This window comes from Dipodomys spectabilis, unplaced genomic scaffold (genome assembly GCF_019054845.1).
Source record: "Dipodomys spectabilis isolate Male_0828 unplaced genomic scaffold, ASM1905484v1 ptg000089l, whole genome shotgun sequence".
NCBI lineage: Eukaryota > Metazoa > Chordata > Mammalia > Rodentia > Heteromyidae > Dipodomys > Dipodomys spectabilis.
In genome coordinates this window covers 19,829,437-19,853,165 of record NW_024870766.1, presented here as the reverse complement: position 1 = coordinate 19,853,165, position 23,729 = coordinate 19,829,437, and the positions used below count along the sequence as shown (strand labels likewise).

The 23,729-nt window shown below is 37.4% G+C and overlaps 1 non-coding gene across 1 annotated transcript; it reads left to right on the top strand.

Moving 5' to 3' along the window:
• The first annotated feature begins 22,260 nt into the window (after positions 1-22,260).
• On the top strand, positions 22,261-22,388 carry LOC122111983. Its single transcript, XR_006148077.1, has one exon. It is a non-coding gene; the product is annotated as a small nucleolar RNA SNORA40 (small nucleolar RNA).
• Positions 22,389-23,729: the final 1,341 nt, after the last annotated feature.

The following is a 23,729-nucleotide window of genomic DNA, read 5'->3' as shown; positions in this document are numbered from 1 at the left end:
TCCTTTCTGTACCCATGTGAGAATAATTTAGGTCTAGATTCTGCAAACAAGTAAAAACACAATATTTTCTTTCTCAATTTGTTTTTTTTTTTATTTAACATGATGATCTTCAGTTTCACCCATCATCATTATTCTTTATGGTTAAATAATATTCCATTTTGTGTGTGTGTGTATATATATATATATATATATATATATATATATATACTATATATACAATATATATGTAGTATACAGACACACACAAACACACACACATACATACATATCAGAATTTAATCCAATCATAGGCTGAAGGGAGCCTCGGCTTATTCTTAGGAACACTGCTGCTAGAAGTGTGTAAGTATGAAGTTTTCTATCCTGGATTCTGAATTGCATTTCTTCATCTATATGCCCAAAAGTGGTATGCAGGGTCACAAGCAAATTCAATAAATATGAGGAACCTTAATACTTATTCCCATAGTGACTGCAGTAATTTTCATTCCCACTAACAGTGTATTAGCTTTCTCCTGTAACACTGCCAGCATTTACTGGTGGTAGTTTGAGGATAGCCATTCTGATTGGGTAAGATGGGATCTAAGTGTTAAATTTATATTTACTTTATGGCAAAGGATACTGAACACTTATTAGTGTATTTACTTGCCATTTTTACTTCTTCTTTTGAGAACTGTCCAGTTAATTTGGCCCTTTATTCCTTAGATTATTTGTCCTTTCAGTATAATTTTCATTGCTTTACATATTTTGTTTAATTCTTTGCTCAAAGAATAGCTAACAAAGATTTTGCTCATTCTGTACATTGTCCGTAAATTCTGGTAATTCTTTCATGTGATGTGCAGAAGCTTTATAATTTTATGTAATCCAATTGGCCATTCCTTACTCTTATTTCCTAAGTAATTGGAGCCTGTACATATAGTCATTGCCTATACATAAATCTTCAAATATTTATTTTTCTTACATTTTCTACTAGCACTTACAAGGTTTCAAGTCTTATATTACCCATTTTAACTTATTTAATTGGTTTTTGTACCAAGTGAGAAATAAAAATCTAGGGCTGGGAAGGTGGCTCAGTGGTAGAGCGCTTGGCTTGCATGCATGAGGCCTTGGGTTCGATTCCTCAGCACCACATAAGCAGAAAAAAAAAGCCAGAAGTGGTGCTGTGGCTCAAGTGGTAGAGCGCTAGCCTTGAGCTGAAGAGCTGAGGGACAGCGCCCAGGCCCAGAGTTCAGGCGCCATGACTGGAACTCCCTCCCAAAAAAAAATCTAAGAAAACATAAAATGTCTTTCTTTTCCAAAACTAGCATGCTACATATGAGTAGTCATTGTCAAATCAAATCCCATTACTGGATTTAGGGATTGCAGGAGGTGTAGGTTTTGAATCCCGTGTCTGACCTTGACTATGTCTGACCTTGTGGTTGTGTTTAACATACTCTCTCTCTCTCTCTCTCTCTCTCTCTCTCTCTCTCTCTCAAAATCTAGCAATGGAGCTTCAAACTGTTTCCTTATTTATTCTGTTATCTTTCTTTTTCTCCATGCTTTTCAACTGTCCTGTCCCTATTTTGTGATTTCCAATGTTCTTCCTCTCTTTATCTTTTTATAATATATTCTCTCCATGGTTACCTAACTCTTCACATTCACAGAGTCAGATGAAGGAAGCTTCAAGCTCCTATTTTTGTATTCTCAATCCCATGAAACTGCTAAAGCTACTGACTTTGCAGCCTCATTAACTGGCCTATACATGTCTTCTCAGCCTGCACCATTGGAAGGATAAGAATCAGTAAATAGCCAAGCACAGTGGCTTAAACCTGCTATCCTACTTATGTGGGAGGTAGAGATCAGAGGAATCTTAGTCCAAGGCATAAAAATTTTATGAGATTCTATCTAGTTCAATGGTTGGGTACGACATCACCGCTACAGTAAAGCACAGTGACTGGCCACTGTGGGATGTATCTGTCATCTCCAACAACACAGGCAAACCTAGGGAAGGGGATCACAAACCAGGCCAGCCCAGCCATAAAATGAGGCTCTACCTCTATACTAAGACAAAAAGAGGCTTGAGATGGCTTAAGTGACAAAACCTTTGCCCAGCAAACACGAAGCCTCCAGTTCAATCCCTGCAAGAAGAATCAGCAAATGCCCACTGGTGGAAAGCTCTGTGTGCAATGTCAGCCCAGATCAAAGGGCAGAAGCTCCAGGACCACAGATTATCAGAGCCTGGCTGCTTCCAAGGCCCTCTTATATCTTTAGAAAAACTCTTTGGGTTTTGGAGAGGTTTGGGTTTGTTGATTTTATTTTTGGCAAGTTAGTAGTTTTAGTGTTTCTTTTAGAAGTATTGGTATGACAGCAATTCCATCTGATGTGAAAGCTGAAGTCAAATGGTGTTCGTTGAAATGTACAGAAATGACTTCCAGTTTTTAAGAAGATTACAGGGAGATTTTAGTATTTACAATTATTAGCTTTTTTTCCCAGCAGAAGCCAAATACTTCCCCAGATGCTTTAAAATCAGCAGGAGCCATGTGATTCTTTTCACCGTCGAAATGCAAATAGAAATGAGCTTGGTCATGTACAATAAGAATATTTAAGAGACAGCTTGAGCAGTGTTCTGTTTTCTCTTTATTAGGAGACCACAGTACTTTGGGTGGAGGCTGCCCCACCAGCATGGCTGTCAGAGTGAAGGAAATAGTCAGGGCCCAACAACTGGACAAGGATCTGAAACCTGCAATTGTAAGAGCCTGAAAACTGAAATGGTTTATACGACAATATAGCCTAGCTTATCTTTACTAATAATACATAGGTACATAAAAATATTTGTGTCTTCTTTCATGTGTCACTACACTAAAAACAACTTATCACTGTTCCAAACATTGCTTCAAGAGAAAAGAATGGTCAGTAAGAGCCAGTTCTCCATTCTATATATAGCAAAAGTCTTCTGTTAAAATTCTCAAAGGCAAAGAAAATGAAATAGATCCAATGTGGTTTTGACTTTGACATATTCCTAAAGTATTTCCCTTTACTAGAATTGAAACCATTATGTAAATTCAGCTACTAAAAAAAAACTACCAGAAAGTCATTCAAAACATTCTAAGTCTCCTTCTCTTTCCAAATCATAAGAAAAACATTTTCCTTGACTATTTATTTCAGGGAGTTTCTAAAAGACTTATCTGAAAAAAAACTACTTTGAAAGAGAAGACAAGTTTATATAAATTCAAGGCAGTAAATAGTTTATATTTATGGTATAATTCATATCCAATATGACAATTTTCTAAAACTAATCTGTAAATATTTACTGAAATGATTAGAATTCAAACTTATTAACTACACAGCTTCATCCTGCCCTTATCCAAGAAAGCTTCATTCCTTCCCTGACCATTAATGGAAGCCATGAAGCTAAAAATCCAATCAATTATTTAGACACATAACTGCTGTGTGTCTTAGTTTTAGTCATCTGCTGTGTCTAATGGAACCTAGGACCTTGCCCTGAATGAAGGAAGTACTTTACTTACACTAAGAAAGTGAATTCTCATTGAAATAAATCTGTGTACCCAGGTGTTAGTGGTTCACACCTGTAATCCTAGCTACTCAGGAGGCTGAGATCTGATTATCAACATTCAAAGCCAGCCCAGGAAGAAAAATCAATATCACTCTTATCTCCAATTTACCACCAGAAAACCAGAAGTGGAGCTCTGACTCAAAGCGCTAGAGCAATAGCCTTGAGCAAAAACTCTCAGGAATATCACCCAGGGTCTAAATTCCAGCCCAATGACTGACAATAAATAAATAAATAAGTCACTGAAATCATAGCACAGAAAGCAGGCGGGGGCAGGAGGTGAGGAGGCGGGGGGGGGGGGGGGGGGGGGGTGGAAATAATACATTTTAACTTCTGTGATGTAGTATACAGTTGATGAGACTGAAGATTAAATAAATAATATATTATCAGAAGGGAGGGAGTTAAGAGTAATAAGAAGAAAATTTAATCAAATTTCTTACCATGTAAGAAAATATCATCACGAAGTCCCTTTGTATAATTAATATACACTAATAATGCAAGGAAAAAATAGTATCTAGTGGCTTTGAAATTTTTATATGCATGTGCCAGTCTTGGGGCTCAAACTTTGGACCAGAATGCTGTCTCTGAGCTTTTGTACTCACAGCTAGCAATCTCCACTTGAGCTTCACTTACATCTTTCTGCTGGTTAATTAGAGATAAGAGTCTCATGGACTTTCCTGCTCAGGCTGGCTTTGAAACGGACCTCAGACCTCAGCTTCCTGGGTAGCTAGGATTTTAGGCATGAATCACCAGTTCCCAGCTAAAATTTTGTTTCTTAACTTTGAACCAATCTGTTACCCTGATCAGTGAACATTGTGGGTGCCCTTGGAAAAATGGTGCTGAATTTTTCTCAATAACAAAAAGTTCTGGTTGAATTAATGTAGACCCCATAGAGATTTCTGGAGCTGATGATAAATCATGTTTAAGAGCTTTGTGGCCCAAAGCTCAGCTGTAAACTAAGCAAAGCCATGAACAAATTTGTAGGTGGCAATGCCCCATAACTATTCCCTCCTAATCCAAAGTGTCCCTTCTGAGCTCCTTCAGCAGCAAGCACCTTTTTATCAAATTAGGCTGCATTTTATATATTATACTGTTTTTTCTTCAGATTCTTGGAGCAGTCAGATCCGGATCAAGTGGAGAACAAGCAGCATGAGCAACTGATTTATCAGTTTAAAAGAAAAATGTAAACACCTGGACCAAAATCCACATACTTACATTTTTCTGTTTTTGTCTTACATGAGACACTATCTTACAAAATTAAAGCAAAGAAGCTCTAAATAAGTGGCAGAGCTTTTGCCTAAGAAACATAAGGCCCTGAGTTCAAATGATAATACTGCCAAAAATAAATATAAGTAAATAAAACCAGATAGGGCTTCCTGTGAGCCCAACTTTCTAGACAAAGGCAATAGTAAGAGCTAAAAATCCTAGACACAAGCAACTCTTCACAAAGCTTCTCTACATTAATAGGAACATGAGAAACCAAACTGTTCGTTATTTTTTATTCTTTTTTTATGTTTTTGACAACAGATATATATATTTCTTCATCTTTAAAACCAACGAACATGAAATATACAAAGGAGACCAAGTCCCCTGATGGCTTCAGCTATAAGGAAATGCTGACTCTGCTTGGCTAATCGCATAGAAATTCTCTCCCACTTTGCCCATGTGTTTCAGTGTAATGCTGTTCCTAACAGTGAAGTATCAAGGCTAGGTGATGTGGTTGGAGCCTTCTCCAAACAAGCGATAGTGGACACATTTTCTATTAAGTGCATGAAAATACCTACTAAAAGCAAGTCTGTTTCATATTATTATCATGTACAAGCACTTTTCTAAAAAATCAGCAGTAAAATATTCTTCTTAAAAAAAAAAAAAAAAAGATCTATGTGGTTAAAAAGCTCTAAACCCCTGCCTGAGTCAGGATGAAATATTCCCAGGGTCCTCCAAATGGACTGTCACTCCTCCCCTTCAATCCATTCGCCTGCTGTGTGGAACCTGTGTCTACAGATATCAAGTTACAGAAAATGGCTTTACCCTTCTTCATTCTTCTAGGAGTCATCTCCCAGACTTCAGATCCAAGTTGTATTTCTTCCATGCAAGTGTTGCCAACAGGCAAAACTCACCAGGCCCAGGTGGCTCATGCTTGTAATCCTAGTTACTCAGGAAGTTGAGATCTGAGGATCCTGGTTAGCCCCAGCCTGGGGAGAAAAGTCCCTGAGACTATTATCTCCAAAGAACTACTGAGATAAAGCCAGAAGTGGTGCTATGGCTCAAGTGGCAGAGTGCTGCTAGCCTTGAGTAAAAGAAGCTCAAGGACAGCACCCAGGCCCTGAGTTCAAACCTGCAAAAAGAAAAAAACAAAACAAAACAAAACAAAAAATCTCTTCGGCTTTTTATTTTTACTCCCTTTACTCCTCAGAGACTACTAAAGCACTTAGGTTCTTTCACCATGCCCTTTCCCACTCCTAATTTTGATTACCACTCCTCATCCCTCTCAAGTTGAAGCTCCAGGAGACAAGAAACATGGACACAAACAATGAGGTCAATATGTTGAGCTGTGGAATTCTTCATATTAATGGAATTGCATCTGAAGATCCAGGGAAAATCATCTACCACAGAGTCTGACTTCATGCTTGGAAATCAATTTTTGAGTTTGATAACACAAAAATGAATTGTTGACCAAGATACATTTTACTTATAACCTGATTTGTTGAATTGAAACCCCTTTGTATAACTACTTTAAAGATAATAATAAAAATAAATTTTAAAAATTAGGTTAAAAAAAAGAATGACTCCTTGAGGGATATATTTCCTTTATTTCAGATATCTTGTTTGCCTACTGTCCACCCATGTCTTTAAAGAATCAACAACAAATCCTCAAAGAAACAACTGCCAGATAAATAAGAAAATGTGGTATATCAGGTCTGGGGAGGTGGCTCAGTGGTAGAGCGCTTGCCTTTTATGCATGAGGCCCTGGGTTCGATTCCTCAGCACCACATAAGCAAAAAGAAAAAAGCTGGAAGTGGCGCTGTGGCTCAAGTGGTAGAGCACTAGCCTTGAGCTGAAGAGCTGAGGGACAGCGCCCAGGCCCAGAGTTCAGGCCCCATGACCAGACCCAAAAAAAAAGAAAAAGAAAAAGAAAAGAAAATGTGGTATATATACACAATGGAATTTTATGCCTCCACCCAAAAGAATGACATTGCCCCATTTGTTAGGAAATGGAAAGACTTGGAAAAAATTATATTAAGTGAAGTAAGCCAGGCACAAAGAAACATAGGTCCCATGGTTTCCCTTATTTGCAATAATTAGTATATTTCTGAGTCAAGCAGAAAAGTTCAGATAAGTTGGTGTTAGGGAAATGAACCCTAAGATATGTATTCAAATACTTTTTTCTTTCATGTGATTGTTTCTAACACATTTATAAGATTATTTCTTTGTTGCTTTGTATGTCCCTCCCCCACAGTATAACCCCTGCTTTCACTGTATTTGATGTTGGTATAATTTGTGAAGGGAAAAGAAAAAAACAAATCATTTAAATCGGGATACAGGTGGACCCATTGCAACAATGAGATGTACATGTCATTATGTCAAAATAAACCTTACAACTTTGATGGGGGGGGGGGAGGAGGATTGGGTAAGGGGATGGGGGGGATGGGAAGGGGAAACAAAGGAGGAGGCTACAATGCTTGATAAGAAATGTACTCATTATCTTGCCCATGTAATTGTAACCGCTCTGTACAGTATTTTCACAATAAAAAAATTATGCCAAAAAAAGAGAAACTTCTCTGAAGAGGAAAGAAGGATGGCCAATAGACACATGAAGAAATGCTCAACCTCTCTTGCCATAAAAGAAATGCAAATCAAAACAACATTGAGATTACCACCTCACCCCAGTTAGAATGGCTATAATCAAGAACTCTAATAACAGATGCTGGAGGGGATGTGGACAGAAGGGAACCTTACTGCATTGTTGGTGGGAGTGTATACTTGTTCAACCACTTTGGAAAGTAGTATGGAGGTTCCTGAAAAGACTCCACATAGAGCTCCCCTATGACCCAGCAATCCCACTTTTGGGCATTTACTTGAATGATCACAAACAAGACCATACTAAAGCTACCAGCACAACTATGTTTATTGCTGCATTATTTACCATAGCTAAGATATGGAACCAACCCAGATGCCCCTCAGTAGATGAATGGATCAAGAAAATGTGCTATATATACACAATGGAATTCTTTTTTTTTTTTCCTTTTTTTTTTTTATTTTAATTTAATTTTATTTGTGAACATACTGTACAGAAGAGTTACAGTTACATGGGCAGGATAATGTGTACATTTCTTACCAAGCATTGCAGCCTCCTCCTTTGTTTACCCTTCACATCCCTTCCCAGCCTCCCCCCTCCCCCCCAATCCCAATCCTTCTCCTTCCCCCCCCCCCAGCCCCCCCCCCCCCCCCCCCCCGCACCAACGTTGTAAAGCTGGTTTTGGACATGACAACTTGTACTTCTCATTGTTGCAACAGGTCCACCTGTATCCTTAAACAACTGGTTTTTCCCCATCTCCTCCACAAGTTATACTGACATCAAATATAGTGAAAGCAAGGGTTATACTGTGGGGGAGGGGCATACAAAGCAACAAAGAGATAATCTTATAAATGTGTTAGAAACACATGCATGAAAGAAAAAAACATTAAAATACACATCTAAGGGTTCATTTTCCTGACATCACATTATCTGACCTTTTCCGCTTGACTCATACATATACTAGATATTACAAATAAGGGAAACCATGAGACCTACGTTTCTTTGGGCCTGGCTTACTTCACTTAATATAATTTTTTCCAAGTTTTTCCATTTCCTAACAAATGGGGCAATGTCATTCTTTCTGATGGAGGCATAGAATTCCATTGTGTATATATACCACATTTTCTTGATCCATTCATCTACTGAGGGGCATCTGGGTTGGTTCCATATCTTAGCTATGGTAAATAATGCTGCAATAAATATAGTTGTGCTGGTAGCTTTAGTGTGGTCTTTTTTGTAAACATTAGGGTAAATGCCCAAAAGTGGGATTGCTGGGTCATAGGGGAGCTCTATGTGGAGTCTTTTGAGGAACCTCCATACTGCTTTCCAAATACACAATGGAATTCTATGCCTCCATCAGAAAGAATGACATTGCCCCATTTGTTAGGAAATGGAAAGACTTGGAAAAAATTATATTAAGTGAAGTAAGTCAGGCCCAAAGAAATATAGGTTCCATGGTTTACCTTATTTGCAATAATTAGTATATGTTTGAGACAAGCAGAAACAGACAAGTTGATGTTAGGCGAAATGAACCCCAAGATAAGGGTTCAAATTTTTTTTTCTTGCGATTATTCCCAACATATTTATAAGATGATTTCTTTGTTGCTTTGTATGTACTTCCCCCAGGGTATAAGCCCTGCTTTCACTGTATTTGATGTTGATATAATTTGTGGAGGGGAAGGGAAAAAACAAGCTGTTTAAGTAGGGATACAGGTGCACCCATTACAACAATGAGATGTACAAGAGGTTATGTCAAAAACGAACTTTACAACTTTGGCGGGGTGAAGGGTGGGGAGGTGGGGAAGTGGTAAGGGGGTGTGGAGGGGAAGGGGGTAGAGAGGGGAAAGGATGGTATGGGAAAACAAAGGAGGAGGCAACAATGCTTGATAAGAAATGTACTTATGGGCTGAGAAGGTGGCTCTTGCATGCATGAGGCCCTGGATTTGATTCCCCAGCACCACATAAGCAAAAAAAAAAAAAAAAAAAGCTGGAAGTGGCGCTGTGGCTCAAGTGGTAGAGCACTAACCTTGAGCTGAAGAGCTGAGGGACAGCGCTCAGGCCCAGAGTTCAGGCCCCACAACCAGACACCAAAAAGAAGAAAAAAGAAAAAAAAGAAATGTACTCATTATCTTGCCCATGTAATTGTAAGTCCTCTGTATGGTATTTTCACAATAACAATAATAAAAAAAATGAATTAGGGCTCACACCTGGTATCCTAGCTACTCAGTTGGCTGAGATCTGAGGATCACGGTTCAAAGCCAGCCCAGGCAGGAAAGCCCATGAGACTCTTATCTCCAGTAAACCACTAGAAAACCAGAAGTGGCACTGTAGCTCAAGAGGTAGAGTGCTCACCTTGAGCTGAAGAGCTGAGGGATAGCGCCCAAGCCCAGAGTTCAAGCCCCACGACCGACCAAAAAAAAAAAAAAAAAAGAAAGAATTTGGGATGAGCATGCTTTTCAGGAAGGAGAAATTATGTGTTTGGGGAGATTATCCTGTATCATTTACTATTATGCTCTGCTATAAGGAACTGGGGTTTAGGAAATAACAAATTCATTCATTATATGTTCTGAATTGCAAGAATATGACATTCAGCTGAAGTATAACGACTGAGAAATAAGATTAATGTCATATTTATGCTGGTATATTTGATTGTAGAACAGAATTTCTTATCTTACAGTGAATGCTCAATATATGATTATTAAAGTTTTTAAATCATCCTACTACTTCTCAGATGAGAATACTTGTGTATGAATTAAATTCCTATTTTGAAATAATAACCTCTCAATGATTCTGTTATTGAAAATAGGAACTGTGGGGGGGGGGGGTTGTGGGGGGAGTGGGGAGGATGTGTGTACTTACTGATCCTCCGGCTATAACTCAGGGCTTAGCACTATCCCTGAGCCTTTTTGTTCAAGGCTAGCACTCTACCACTTGAGCCACAGTTCCACTTCCAACTTTTTGGTGGTTAATTGGAGATACAGTCTCAGAGACTTTCCTGCCCAGGCTGGCTTTGAAACATGATCAAACCTCTACCTCCTCAATAGCTAGGATTCTGTAGGATTATGAGTGTGAGCCAGAAGCAACCTTCCGAACTTGCTTTGACCATAACATCCCACCTAGAAACTTCCTCCTTCATGCCTCACTTGTTAAGAAGTAGTATTGACTGATACCCAAGTCAATGTCTTAGCTCTCTTCTGTCACCAAGAAAGAGATGGTAGGTTTTCTTAGTCTGACAATGAGAAAAACAAAAGATCAAAGCTAGTAGCACTATGTGATTTCCTCACATTAAAGGGCTAGACAGCATGCCTAGGTTCAGCAATACTCACTGTCTTGTTCATAAACCATTTGACTTTGTCTTGTTTGTACAAGTTACAAACATCAGAACTAGGAAAAAGCCTTGGGATTTCTTTCTACCTGTTGTAGGAGGTTACACTATCCAGACAGATAGTGACTTTACAGTCTTTTGGATTCTTTGTCTCCCTGGTTGTCTCTGTCTGTTGTCTGTATGTGTTTGTGTGTGTGTGTGTGTGTGTGTGTGTGTGTGTGTGTGTACATACATATGTGTATGAATATATATGTATATACATATACATATACTTGTGTATGTAAATATGTATATACATATGTATAATGTAAATATATGTGTGTGAGTATATATACATAAGTATACGCATTTGCAAATGTAACAAGTAGCAATTATACCTACTAGTAGTGTTACTATGTTGAGTGAGAAAAGGCATGCAAAGGGCTTATCACAGCCACATAATAAGAGCACATCCAAAAGTAACTTCAAGTATTATTACTTGGATGTACTATTTTCCTAAGGCTGTTGTAACAAAGTACCACAAATTGGGAAGCTTAAAATAACAAAAATGTATTCTCTCCCTGTTTAGGAGTGTAGGTTTGAAATCATGCTCCCTCTGAAACCTATAGGGCAGAATTCTTCCTTTCTTTCCCAGCTTCTGGCATTTATAGTACTGGCAATCTTTGGCATCCCTTAACTTTTAGAAACATGACCCCAATCTCTACTTCCATTATCAAATCTCTCTGTGTAACTATTTCTGTTTCTTCCCTTGTTATAAGGATATCAGTCCAACTAGATTAGGTCCACCCTAGAAACTTCATCTAAACTTGATTTCCTCTGCAAAGAGCCTAATTCCAAATAAGGCCACACTCACAGGTACCAAGAACTAGATTTTCAACATATCTTATATGTCTCTACCGAGTAATGCATAGTGTGATTGAAGAGATGGTCCCTTCACAGGAATTCTCTGTAAAGTTCATAAATCACTCAAAGATTAGATCAGCAAGTATTCCCTGATGACTGCAAATGGAAGGAGAAAAGCCTATAGAGCCTACGTTCATATTTATCAGAGGATTTATTGGTACTTTGTCTGGGATACCTTCTGTTATAATCTGGACATAAAGTGCTCCCTGTCCCCAAAAGACAGGTCTTAAAAAGTGGGTAAACAATTACTTGACTTTTGGAAAGCAGATGGATAATGAGGGCTCTAGCGGATTAGTCCACTGATTCTGCTGACTTTATTAGGAGGAGGTAGAAACGTTAAGATGTAGCACCTGCCTAGAGGTCATGGAAGCAGGCCTCTTAAGGGCATTTCTGCCGCCTAACATTTTCTTCAGTCAAGTCTTTCTGCTTCCTGGCTACCACAAGGCAAGCAACTCTGTTCTACCTCACCTTTCAGCCATAATGCCCTGCCTCGCCACAGGCTCCAAGACAATGAAATCAATCACTAACTAAAATTTTTGATATTGTAAGATAATTAATTTTTTCCTTCCTTAGATTGTTTTTCTCAGGTATTTTGCCACAATAATGCACCCTTCTGTATATACTTTGAAATTTTGGTTATTTTCTGAGCCAAAAGTCACCTACTGGAAAAGCTTGCTCATTTATCTTTTCCACATTTTTATCTTCCTCATCCAATGTAGCTTTCCTCCCTCATCCAGTCCAGCCTCGGAAGAGATTGATACTCTTAAGTCATTCTTGTCCAAAAGATTAGCAGCTCATTTGCTTGGTTCTTGCCACTATCCAAGGCTTGTCATATGCGAGCCAATGTTAACTTTTAGTATTCGGTCTCACTCAGAATCCTTTTAGACTGGACTTTATCTGACTGAGCTTAATTCACTTTCAGGTATTCCCCTTCAAATGCTAACTTAACCTATTTACATGATGCTCCATATTAAACTACTAGCAATCCATCCAACTAACTCATTCCATTCTTTAAGATATCACCATAGGGTTGGGAAGGTGGCTCAGTGGTAGAGTGTTTGCCTTGTATACATGAAGTCCTGGGTTCGATTCCTCAGCACCACATAAGCAGAAAAAGCTGGATGTGGTGCTATGGCTCAAGTGGTAGAGTGCTAGCCTTGAGCTGAAGAGCTGAGGGACAGTGCCCAGGCCCAGAGTTCAGGCCCCACACCCGACAAAAAAAATAAATAAATAAAAAAGATATCACCACAAGTACAAATTATTTAGCTTTCTTCTGTATTCCTATAGTTCTTAACATCAATTCCCTGACTTAGTGTTTATTCATTTTTTTGCTGTGAATGGTATAGTCCTTATTTTCCCAAATCATAAGATGAAGTTCCTAAAGGTAACCAAAAAAATTCACTTGATTTTTTTTCACTTGATTTTAATCTAATGCAGTGTCTTGTATATGTCATTGCAGCAAGACATAAACTTAACTCCATGAACCAAGTTCTGAAGTGAAAACAAACCACATCTAGAATCACCTAGAGAATTTTCACTGGACCAAACTCCCACACAGGAAACCAAGCTAAATCTAAACTTGGTGTTTAACTCGTTGCATTAGTAAACACTACAAACTCCTTCATAAAATTTATTCCTAAACCACCCTCATTACAAAATAAAACTAATCTACCAAAGAAGAGAAAAATTCCCTAATTCTTCTACATTTTATCTTTGGATTCTAACCATGAGATCAATATTATGATTAAAGTAGAAGAGGTAGGGACTTGATCAATAGATCTTCCAGTTGCTCCAAGAAGCAGCAATGGATCTGCCTATTCTGCCCAGCATCTAAGTTTTTTCTAGGGTTGCAATGCACCTGGAATGATTGACTAATGTGCAGAGGTTTTCCAGTTCTCTGTGTGGTGTATTTTAATCAGCATCACAATTTAGCAGCTGCATTAATTAATTAGCACATTAATCAGGAGAGCATTTTAGCAGCTATAATCTCTAGCAAACTAGCAGTTTGTGATAAAATCTTAACAGTAGGAGAACAAATTGCATACCAAGCTTTTTTTTCAATGTTATCATCACCATGAGCCTGGCAAAGGTTAGAATTATGCAACCAAGTAGAAATCTTTCCTAAAATATATGCAGTTACATTTGAAAAATTGTATGCTACATGAATAAAGGTTTAACAATTATTACTTTCTCTACAAAGCAAGGAGTTCTAAAGAAAACTGTCAGGCACTCCAGGAAACAATCTTTCCAAGTGTTCTTAAAATAGTCCTTGTATAATTTCAGAAGACTTCAAGGTTCCTCTTCTATTAGCTAGATTATTTATGCAATAATAAGGAGTTTCAAGATACTTATTTTATACTTACATATGTTACAGGGATTAAAAAGAAGGGAACTCTTGCCTTAGTAATGAAAACATTATTATTCTAATTTTTAGCTATTTAAAATCTTTACAGTGAATCTTACATTTGAAAATGGAATAAAAATCTTCACTAATACAATGTTTAGAGATAAATGCATGTAGCATCACAGTGAAATGTAATATAATTTTGATGAAATATAAAATGGGAAGATTTCCTTACATGGAAACATTGTTCAGTTTTGCTTCATTATACTCAAAAACGCAGTGACATGTCCTTCTATTGTAGCCATGCATATTGAATTCTACATGCTCCCAAATTCAAAAACTTGCCTGAAAAAAAAATCCCTTAGGCTGGTATTAAAATTCCCCTTCATTTACAAAGCCTGGGGATATTGAATTCTGATGTATAGCAATCTATTAGTGGGAACTGCTAAGCAGTTCATCTTGGTAGTGTGTTCCTGGGAGAAATCAGTGTTCCCTCCTGACTGCCCAGCACTTTCACAACCTCAAGAAGGAGAGGGTCAGGGTAGCTGAGGGAGCAAGTGCTGGGTAAGCAGTTCTTTACATTTCAAATTCTTGTTATATTGATTTTCCCTCCGGTTCATGGAAATTGCACTCTATTTAAATCATATACTACAAGTTAGGAGAATTTTAATTTCCACTCTACCTTTTGTCTCCATTTATAAATCACACTTATAGCTCTCAATCTTCCTGCCTTCTCGTTGCTAAATTTTCAAGTCTTTAAAATCTACTCTATCAGCAGTTCCACTACAAACCCAAAGAAATTCCAAGCCTTTCTGGAGAAAGACAAATGAAAATTAGATATCCCTTTATTCAAAAACACATTATGAATTACAGTACTTAAGAATGGTCCCTTAACTGTGGTATAAATGGACTCATTTTTCAAATTCCCTCTAAACAAAAGACCTACCTAGGTAATGGCTACCCATGCAATTTCATCCACAATTATTTTGAGACGTTGTTATATCTTGTAGGCTCTTCTACACTTTGGGTTAAATCTATGCATATCTTTTTTCCATAACTAAGATCGCTGTAAGTATATTGTTAGCACTTCATGTGTGAGCAATTTGCCATCAATAGATGCTTTATGGATACAAATTCCCAATTAAAAATGAGTTACCTTCAACTGTTGTAATTCTTCTTACTGGATGAGCATTGACAATTAATATTAAACTTGCTTGGGTTTAAATTCTCTCTCACTAAACTACATATTCCTCATATCTTATCTGTTACAAAACATACATAAATACACACATGCATAGAATGACAAACATTAACCCACTGGCGCGGGCATGTGCGCACGCGCACGCGCACACACACACACACACACACACACACACACACACACACCCCCATACCCACATCAGCTTTTCTTTATGGTCACTTTTCCAGGGCCCAGTAGGAGTGAATATTGATTAGTATTGCTCCATATTAAAGCACTAAACTTCACTTGGAGCAATGCACTTATACTTCCCATTTTATTTGACAATATTTATTTAAAACCTATTTTGTGCCTAATTTTTACTCGAGGTGGTTGAATCTATAATCAGGACTAACTAGATTTGCTGACTACTAGCATTTGATGCTACTAGCATAACTCATGCTGCTGCTAGGAAAATCCATAAATATAAATACAAATAAAATATAAATTGGACTACTGTACAATTTAAATATAAATGTACTACCTCCTTGCATAGACCCACCAAATCATATTTTTGTATCATCTCTAGGATAAAAAGAGCTAAACCTCATAGAATGGCCTACTGTGTCCTTCTTGAACTACCCTTTCTATGGTGCAGCCGCTAGTCACCTTTAGTCCTACACAACTCTTCCACCACTACCTCGGGCTTCCCAAACAGCTTATGTTCTCTGGCTTCTATTCCTTTGGGAATGCTTCTTCCAAGAACGTTCTCTGTCTCCTTGGCTCTATATAAAATTTGTTCATATTTCCAGACTCACTTCTAATGCCACCTGTTTCCCCTAACCAAACTACATGAGAGTGATATTAGTTGGTTTTTATGCCATTCAGAGGCCTGTGATTATCTCCCTTAGGTTGCTGTCAGAGCTTAATAATCATCTTGTCGGTTGTTTCCACTGTTCTTAGAGGCCCTTGATGTTAGGAACATATCTTTAATCATTCCCCCCAATGCTTCATGATGAGACAAGTATATTGAATATTTAAAACGCTGGTTAAACAATGCAAACTTTTGGTGAGGAGTCAAGGGTAGCATAGGTCTAGAACACAGGCTGGTGGGAGTGGTTTGGGCCTCTGGATAGAGAGGGATGTTAAAAGAAGCACTTTGAAACGTATTGCTAAAAAGCTCAAAGTGGTAGTAGGGACTTTTATAAAATGTGGAATTTTACAAGACTCATAAAGCCCATGACTGGAATTAGCAATCAGGTAATACCCTCAGGCTTATATAGATTTGTCTGATAGCTTCAAGGCAAATCAGCCTAGTCTCCAACTCATTAAGAGGTGGTATGCCATCACAATGCCCAAGCAATGGAAATTTTGAACACTGGAATTTACATCGTTTTAATGGCCAGTCACTCAGAGGAAACCATGAAAGCAATGGCATACTAGCAAGAAAATTCTCATGTAAGAGAGTAACCAGTCTTATAAGGAAAACCCTGAATTTCCTATTTTATGTAACTTACCCATAGGTAATAAGTAGAAGTCAAAGGTAATTTTCTAAAATGAATCTATTATACTCTTCACCTTTGCAATTAAATATATAACACCATCTTAAAAGCCACAGCATTTACCCTGATGATAAAAATTAATAACTACTGCTGGATGCATATGTGTGTCTGTCTAGGGATGGAGAGGGGTGATGAGGAGGGGATATTATTAGTAAATACCATTTCAACATTAAAGCATTATTACTTCCACATATGAAGCAAGAAAAATATTTTGGTACTAATTTTTAAATATTAGGGAGAATGGTATCTTTTCAGCCAGAGATAAAGTGCCAACCAAGCTGAGTCTGCACCCCTTCTCTGCTGAAATTAATCTTTTCAGAGAATTGATGATTACTAAAAGAGAAATGATGAAGACTTTATACTGGGTAAGTATATTGACTAGCTAATATAACAAGGTTACACACAGCAATAAATGTTACTTTTATATGGCTCCCATAATCTACTTTATTACCAAATACTTTATAGGGAAAAGCTCTGGTAAGATAGCCCCAAGAACATGGGGCAGTGTTCAGGAACATAAGAGACAACACAATGCCAAATGGCCACTAAATGAGATAGCATTTTCTCCATTCAGAAGGGAGGGGAGACAATTATTTATAATAGAACTCTACCTTACAAATTACATACAAACAGTGGGCAACAGAAAGCTACCTAGAATAATTAGACTAATCAGCTGCATTAAAGAGATGAATTGTCTTCAAGAAAAATAATAAAGGAGACACATAGACCTTCCTGTACAACTGCCGTTACAGTGCTGAAAAACTGCCGAGAAGCCAAAAATATTTCAAACATTTTCAGCCTACCTCCAAATTGTTTGAAAACTTGGTTGACTTACTAGAGTTTATTTTTTCTTTTTAAAAATAGTTTAGAGTTACATATTTGTTAATAGAGTACTTTGGGGCCCCAACATAGGATTAAAGAATCACTTTAGTACACGTAGTCCTCATTTTTAGGAGTCAGGAATTCACAGAAACCTGGTGTAGGCATAGTCACAATAATAATCGTCAGCACAGTTCTTCTTTAGTTGACTCTATCAATAGTTCCAAGCCATGGCCCAAAATATTGATCTGGAGAAGGGACTAGAGAGTATAAAGTAACACGGCAGGCCTTTCAAACATCACAGATATATAGTAGTAGACTCAGGGCTGAACTTCATAGCCAGCCGCAGTGCCTACAAAGTAGTCTCACTGTGGAGAGTGCCAAGAAGGAGTAACACCTCTCCACCAGTATGAGGAAAAGCAACAATGTGCAGCTGTGAGCTGCATGAAATCAGAAATCTACCTGTATTTTTCCCTTACAAGAACCGTGTGGTACTTATTAAGCAGGTTTATCACAACTGGAAAGCAAATATATTCTAAAGACTGTTGGTAATGTATTGTAGGCAAAAACATAAATAATTTGTGACCAACTGTCTGTTACTAAAAGGCAAGATCACCTTGCAATCCTCAGTAAGAGTTGTATAGGCAAATTACAGTGAAATAATTGAGCAATTAATTTACTTGGAAAACACTTTTCCTATCAAGCAAACTCCGTAAGTCAATCAACTTTATTAAGGATTAACAGCAAACAAGAAAGCAGTGACTTCAATAGCCTTGATCTGTTGTACAGTGTGCTTGTTGCCATCACCTATCATGCCTTACTAATCAAGTGCAAGTGCAAGGAAAGTACACTGTAAATTTGATTCAATGTCTTCAGGAGATTTTGATGGGATAGAAGGAGAGTGTAATTTAAGTACAGAAAGGATGAAGCACAGAGAACAAGTCTGACCAGCAATTCTACTGATAAGACAAAAGTACAAAGAACCTTGAAGAAGAAGAGATCTGGAAGGGAAAGTCAGAGCAGATAATTGTGATAAAGAAAAGCAAAGACAGGAAAATGAAAGCAAGGCCAAAAACATGTCATCAGTAACATTCACAAGTCTCAATGAACACCATAGCGCTTATCCTCAAACTAATGCAGTATTACTTTAAATACTTACTTCTCTTTCCATTTCTATGCATTCAAAATATGCTGATAAGGTTACCTTTTAGCTATTCTACCTACCAATAGTCTTATTATTCCAAAGACCAGTTGCATTTGTCATTCACTTTCTTGACCCACATTAAAATTAGGCAAGTATGAAATTAAAACTCCAAACATTTTCAAGAGCTATTTCAGATGCAGAGATTTATATCCCTTGCAAAATGGGATTCTGACTTTGATGCTGGTTTGGGGAACATTAGATCCCTAAACACATTTCAACACAGATATGGAAGAGTTGAAGTGGTAAGGAGAGGGAAATAATTCTTTAAAAAGAATTTGGAAGTCCTTTGTGAATAGCTTCTCTGGGTTACTTATGTATAGAATACTTAACAAATTCTAAATTTCTCTGAAAAAATTTTCATTCAGAATCTAATATGAGAGGTGCTACTCAAGGTCATAAATTGCACTCTAAAGCCAATGACAACATGAAAAGCATACTAAGAAACAGTCAACATGCTATCTTCCACTTGCTCCAAAATCCACAGTAGAGAACACTTCCTTATTACTTAGACTATAAAATGCCACTTTGATTAATATGTAGTAAAAAACAAATAGCTTAGAGAGACCTTTTTAAGAACAAAAATTTAAGAAAAGCTTACAATATAGCCGTTAAAAAATTCTCTGCTCATACAAAGTAGAACAGGGTCCCTTTGTACAAGAAGCTTTTAATTAAGCTGAGAAGAAACCCCACACATAATAAATCAAAGGCCGCTCTTTCACATTCACATGAAAATTGAATTGAAGCAGAAAAATTGTTTGCTTAAATCCTGAAGTACATATTTAGAAGTGGGAGTTTGGATGCAGGTGATCTAGATTGAATCCAAATATGACATCACTAGCAGTATAAGGCAACTACAGTTATTTCTCAACCAAAATGTGGAAGATCTTAGACAGTTCTTATGAGATTTAACTGAAACATGCAGCGTGCCTGGTATAGAAAGGAAAGAAATGATAATACCACTTGTGGAAATTTTCACATATGAAATGCATCATTAACTAAAGCCACCAATTGAGCATTCTCCAGAATCGTATAACTGAAAATTTTATGCACTCTTTCCTCCTTGTCATGAATAGCAATATTTTCTTTTTTCTTAAGGCTAAATAGTATTCTAATATGTGTGTGTGTACATGTGTGTACCTACATATGCATACCTATGTGTACACAGGTATGACATTTTCTTTACCCATTGATATGGCTGGATTTTCTTGTGGTTTTTTATTGTTTTAATGATAGTCAACATGTATAGAACTACCATATGATTCAGTGATCTCAGAACTGTCTATAAATCTGAAAGAAATAAAATCAGACATCATAGTGATATGTGTACTGTACTCTTGTACTCATCGTTACAGCATTATTCATAATAATCAAGATATGGAAACCACCAAGATGTTCATCACTAGATTAAAGAACAAGGAATATGGTATGAGTGTATTTGAATGAGTGTATGTGTGTGTGGGTGCATGTGAGAGAGATGTGTGATATTCTTTACACTAGAGGGAAAAAAAGCTTGCCATTTGTGAACAACATAGATAAACTTAGAGGACATTATGCTAAGTGAAACATGCCATAGAAAGAAAATTGCTACATGATCTTACTTACTTGTGGTATCTTTGTTCAGAGTCAAATCTATGGAAATGAAGAGGAAAAGAGGAATTGGTAGGAAAATGAAAAATTATGTTGAAAGGGTACAGACTTTCCAATTGAAGATGAGTAAATTCTGGAGACCTGATGTACAACATGGTAACTATAGTTAATAATACTGTATTATATACTTAACATTGGCTAAAAGATCTTAAGTGTTCTTATACATGCCATGTAAATACTTGTTAATTATACTTCAAACAGGCTGCAAAAAATTAAATGTGAAGCCAAATATAGCATCTAAAGCCTCTAATTCTAGCTCCTTTGAGACAGAGGTCAGGGGATCAAGGGATCACAGTTCAGGATCAGACAGACCACACAAAGAAACAAAGGAGGGACAGAGGGAGGGAGAGAAGAAGAGAAGGAGGAAGGAAGGAAAGAGACCTCCATCCAACTCATTTTAACCAATGGCTGGGCAAAATGATGTGTGCCTACCATCCCAGCAACACAGGCCACAGGGCAGCACAATTGGGAAGATCATAATCCATGCTGACTTGGACATTAAGCAAGATCTATCTAAAAAAAAATAATCAACACACAAAATAGGGCTGGTGGCATGGATCAAGAAATAAAATGCTTGCTTAGAAAGTGAAAGGTCTGAGTTCAAACCCCAGTATTGTGAAAAATATAAAAATAAAGCATAAAACAGCCTCTTCTTCACAGTAATATTTATTGAGCATTTCCTAGATGCCATGCACTCCATCCCTCTCAATGAAATGTCATAACAACTCCTTGTGGGCACTACTATTGTCTCCCCTGATATTTTCATTGAGGAATCCAGCAGTGAGAATGGTGAAGCAGTCTGGCTGCCGTGGCCCAGCTAGGGCTGTTGTAGCTTGATTCAATCCAGGCCGTCTACATACTCCTACTTCTAAATATACTCTTCCAGATCTAAGCACAGAATCCTCTGCCTCAATTCAATTTGTGTGTGTGTGTTGACTGTGAGAAAGTGGCTCTTAGATACATTATGAGTGAAGTGCTTTCCTCAGCATAATTAAAAGCTCTTTGTGCAAAGGGACCTGCCCTCATTTGTCTTCCTTTTCCTCATCACCAGCCTCCAATGGACTGTCTCCCACATTAGTCCTCCTGGTGGTTAATGATGCATCCTCAGTGGCCCAAACCTCTTCCAGTATGTTTATGATTGGTTTCTCTGCCAGGGTCCTGCTAAAAGGATTTTCACCTTCACATTGTTCTTCTCCATGCTGTCACCACCTGAGTGACAATACCATCATCAACCATCCAATCTTCCTCATGCATATGAATATACCATCTAACTGGAATACTGGACAGAGCTTTCTATTTAAATTCAGTGCTTCTTGCTAGCTTTTGCAAAGTTTTCTCACCCTGGCATACTTTCCTCCTTGTTCTCTCCAGATAAATTTGCTTTAGTTATTTCGTCCCTGGCACCTTGTAACCATTTCCATCAGTGTCAATTGGGACTTCCCTGGTTTCTGCTCCATTTACTTAGTGAAGAAAGGGCTTCTGAGCCATTTTTCATCACCAGTAGACTTTCTTCTCCATGGCATAGTTAGTCATCACCACATGAATAACTATCTGACATGATGTCCTTTATATTTCAAATGAACTACAGCACTGGCTGGCTCTTTCTGTCATTCTTATCAAGGTTCAGTAATATTTGAAGCACTTATTTAAAAAAAACTGCATATAATCAAACTACCTGTGAGTTTTCAATGTTACTAAACATGTTCCCACAACGGCATTTCTTGATATTATGAATTAGCTGACTTTGATTTGCAATGTTTTCAGGCCTACAATATCACAGATCATCACTTTAATGCCCAAAGGAAAGAAAACAAACGTCCACTAGTGATATAATAACTGCTTCTATACTATTAGTAACAGGAGCTGGCAGAGTCAGTGATCTAACATTGGACTCCTTTGCTATAAGGAATTGTCTTTTAAGAAAAAAAGTAGCACTTGTGTGTATGTGTGTTTTTGCTTGATTTGTAACAAAGCCTTGAAGACAGATGTACACAGTAAATCCTCTTTTGCAACCCAGAACTCATAGCTGAGTATGAGTTTTTGGTACATTTAAGAAGGAATATGATTCCTAGTATAGTTGGCAGTGATGAGGGATTTGTTAAGTCATGAAGGGTGGCTCAGACAAGAAAGTTAATGTGAAAGCTTAAAAAAAAGGAAAAGGAAAAGAAAAAAGAAACCCACCAAGAGATGTATGTGTAACTCATATTTGTTAGCAACAACAGGTTTTACTTTGGTCTCTCTCTATCCCAAATTAGACATCCCCAACTTTCTATACAATACACTGTATTATGTGATTACCACTGGTCAACTAATATGTCATTGCTCGTGAATAATTTTGCTGAGGTCTCTTAAAATTAAAGTTGGTTATTTTGTTGTTGTCTTTTTTGTGAAGCATGTCTTCTGATTCTTTGACAGGAAACATAAAGATTCCAAATGATTCATGCTCAAATCTCACCATTTATTTTTTTAAATGAAATATGAGGCTAAACTTTCATAATTCCATTTATTCTCTGTGAGATTTTTTAAATTTTCTTTTACATTATAAATAAAACATCCTTTCTATTAATGTTATTGTAGTCCAGTATAGAAAAAATGTTAGCTAAATAAAATTAAGCAAAATAATTTTGATAGATATATATTTGACATACTGAATGAATGACTTTACACAGACCTATTTTTATCAACTCAAATTCTTTTTTTTTTTTAATTTTATTTTATTTTATTTGAGAACATACTGTACAGAGGGGTTACAATTACATGGGCAGGATAATGCATACATTTCTTACCAAGCATTGCAGCCTCCTCCTTTGTTTACCCTTCACCTCCCTTCCCAGCCTCCCCCCTCCCCCCCACCCAATCATACCCCCCTCCCCCCCACCGACATTGTAAAGCTGGTTTTGACATGACATTTTGTACTTCTCATTGTTGCAACAGGTCCACCTGAATCCTTAAACGACTTGTTTGTCCCCATCTCCTCCACATGTTATACTGATATCAAATATAGTGAAAGCAGGGGTTACACTGTGGGGGAGGGACATACAAAGCAACAAAGAAATAATCTTATAAATGCGTTAGAAACACATGCATGAAAGAAACAAAAACATTAAAATACATATTTGAGGGTTCGTTTTCCTAACATCACATTCTCTGACTTTTTCCGCTTGACTCATACCTATACTAGATATTGCAAATAAGGGAAACCATGGGACCTATGTTTCTTTGGGCCTGGCTTACTTCACTTAATATAATTTTTTCCAAGCCTTTCCATTTCCTAACAAATGGGGCAATGTCATTCTTTCTGATGGAGGCATAGAATTCCATTGTGTATATATACCACATTTTCTTGATCCATTCATCTATTGAGGGGCATTTGGGTTGGTTCCATATCTTAGCTATGGTAAATAA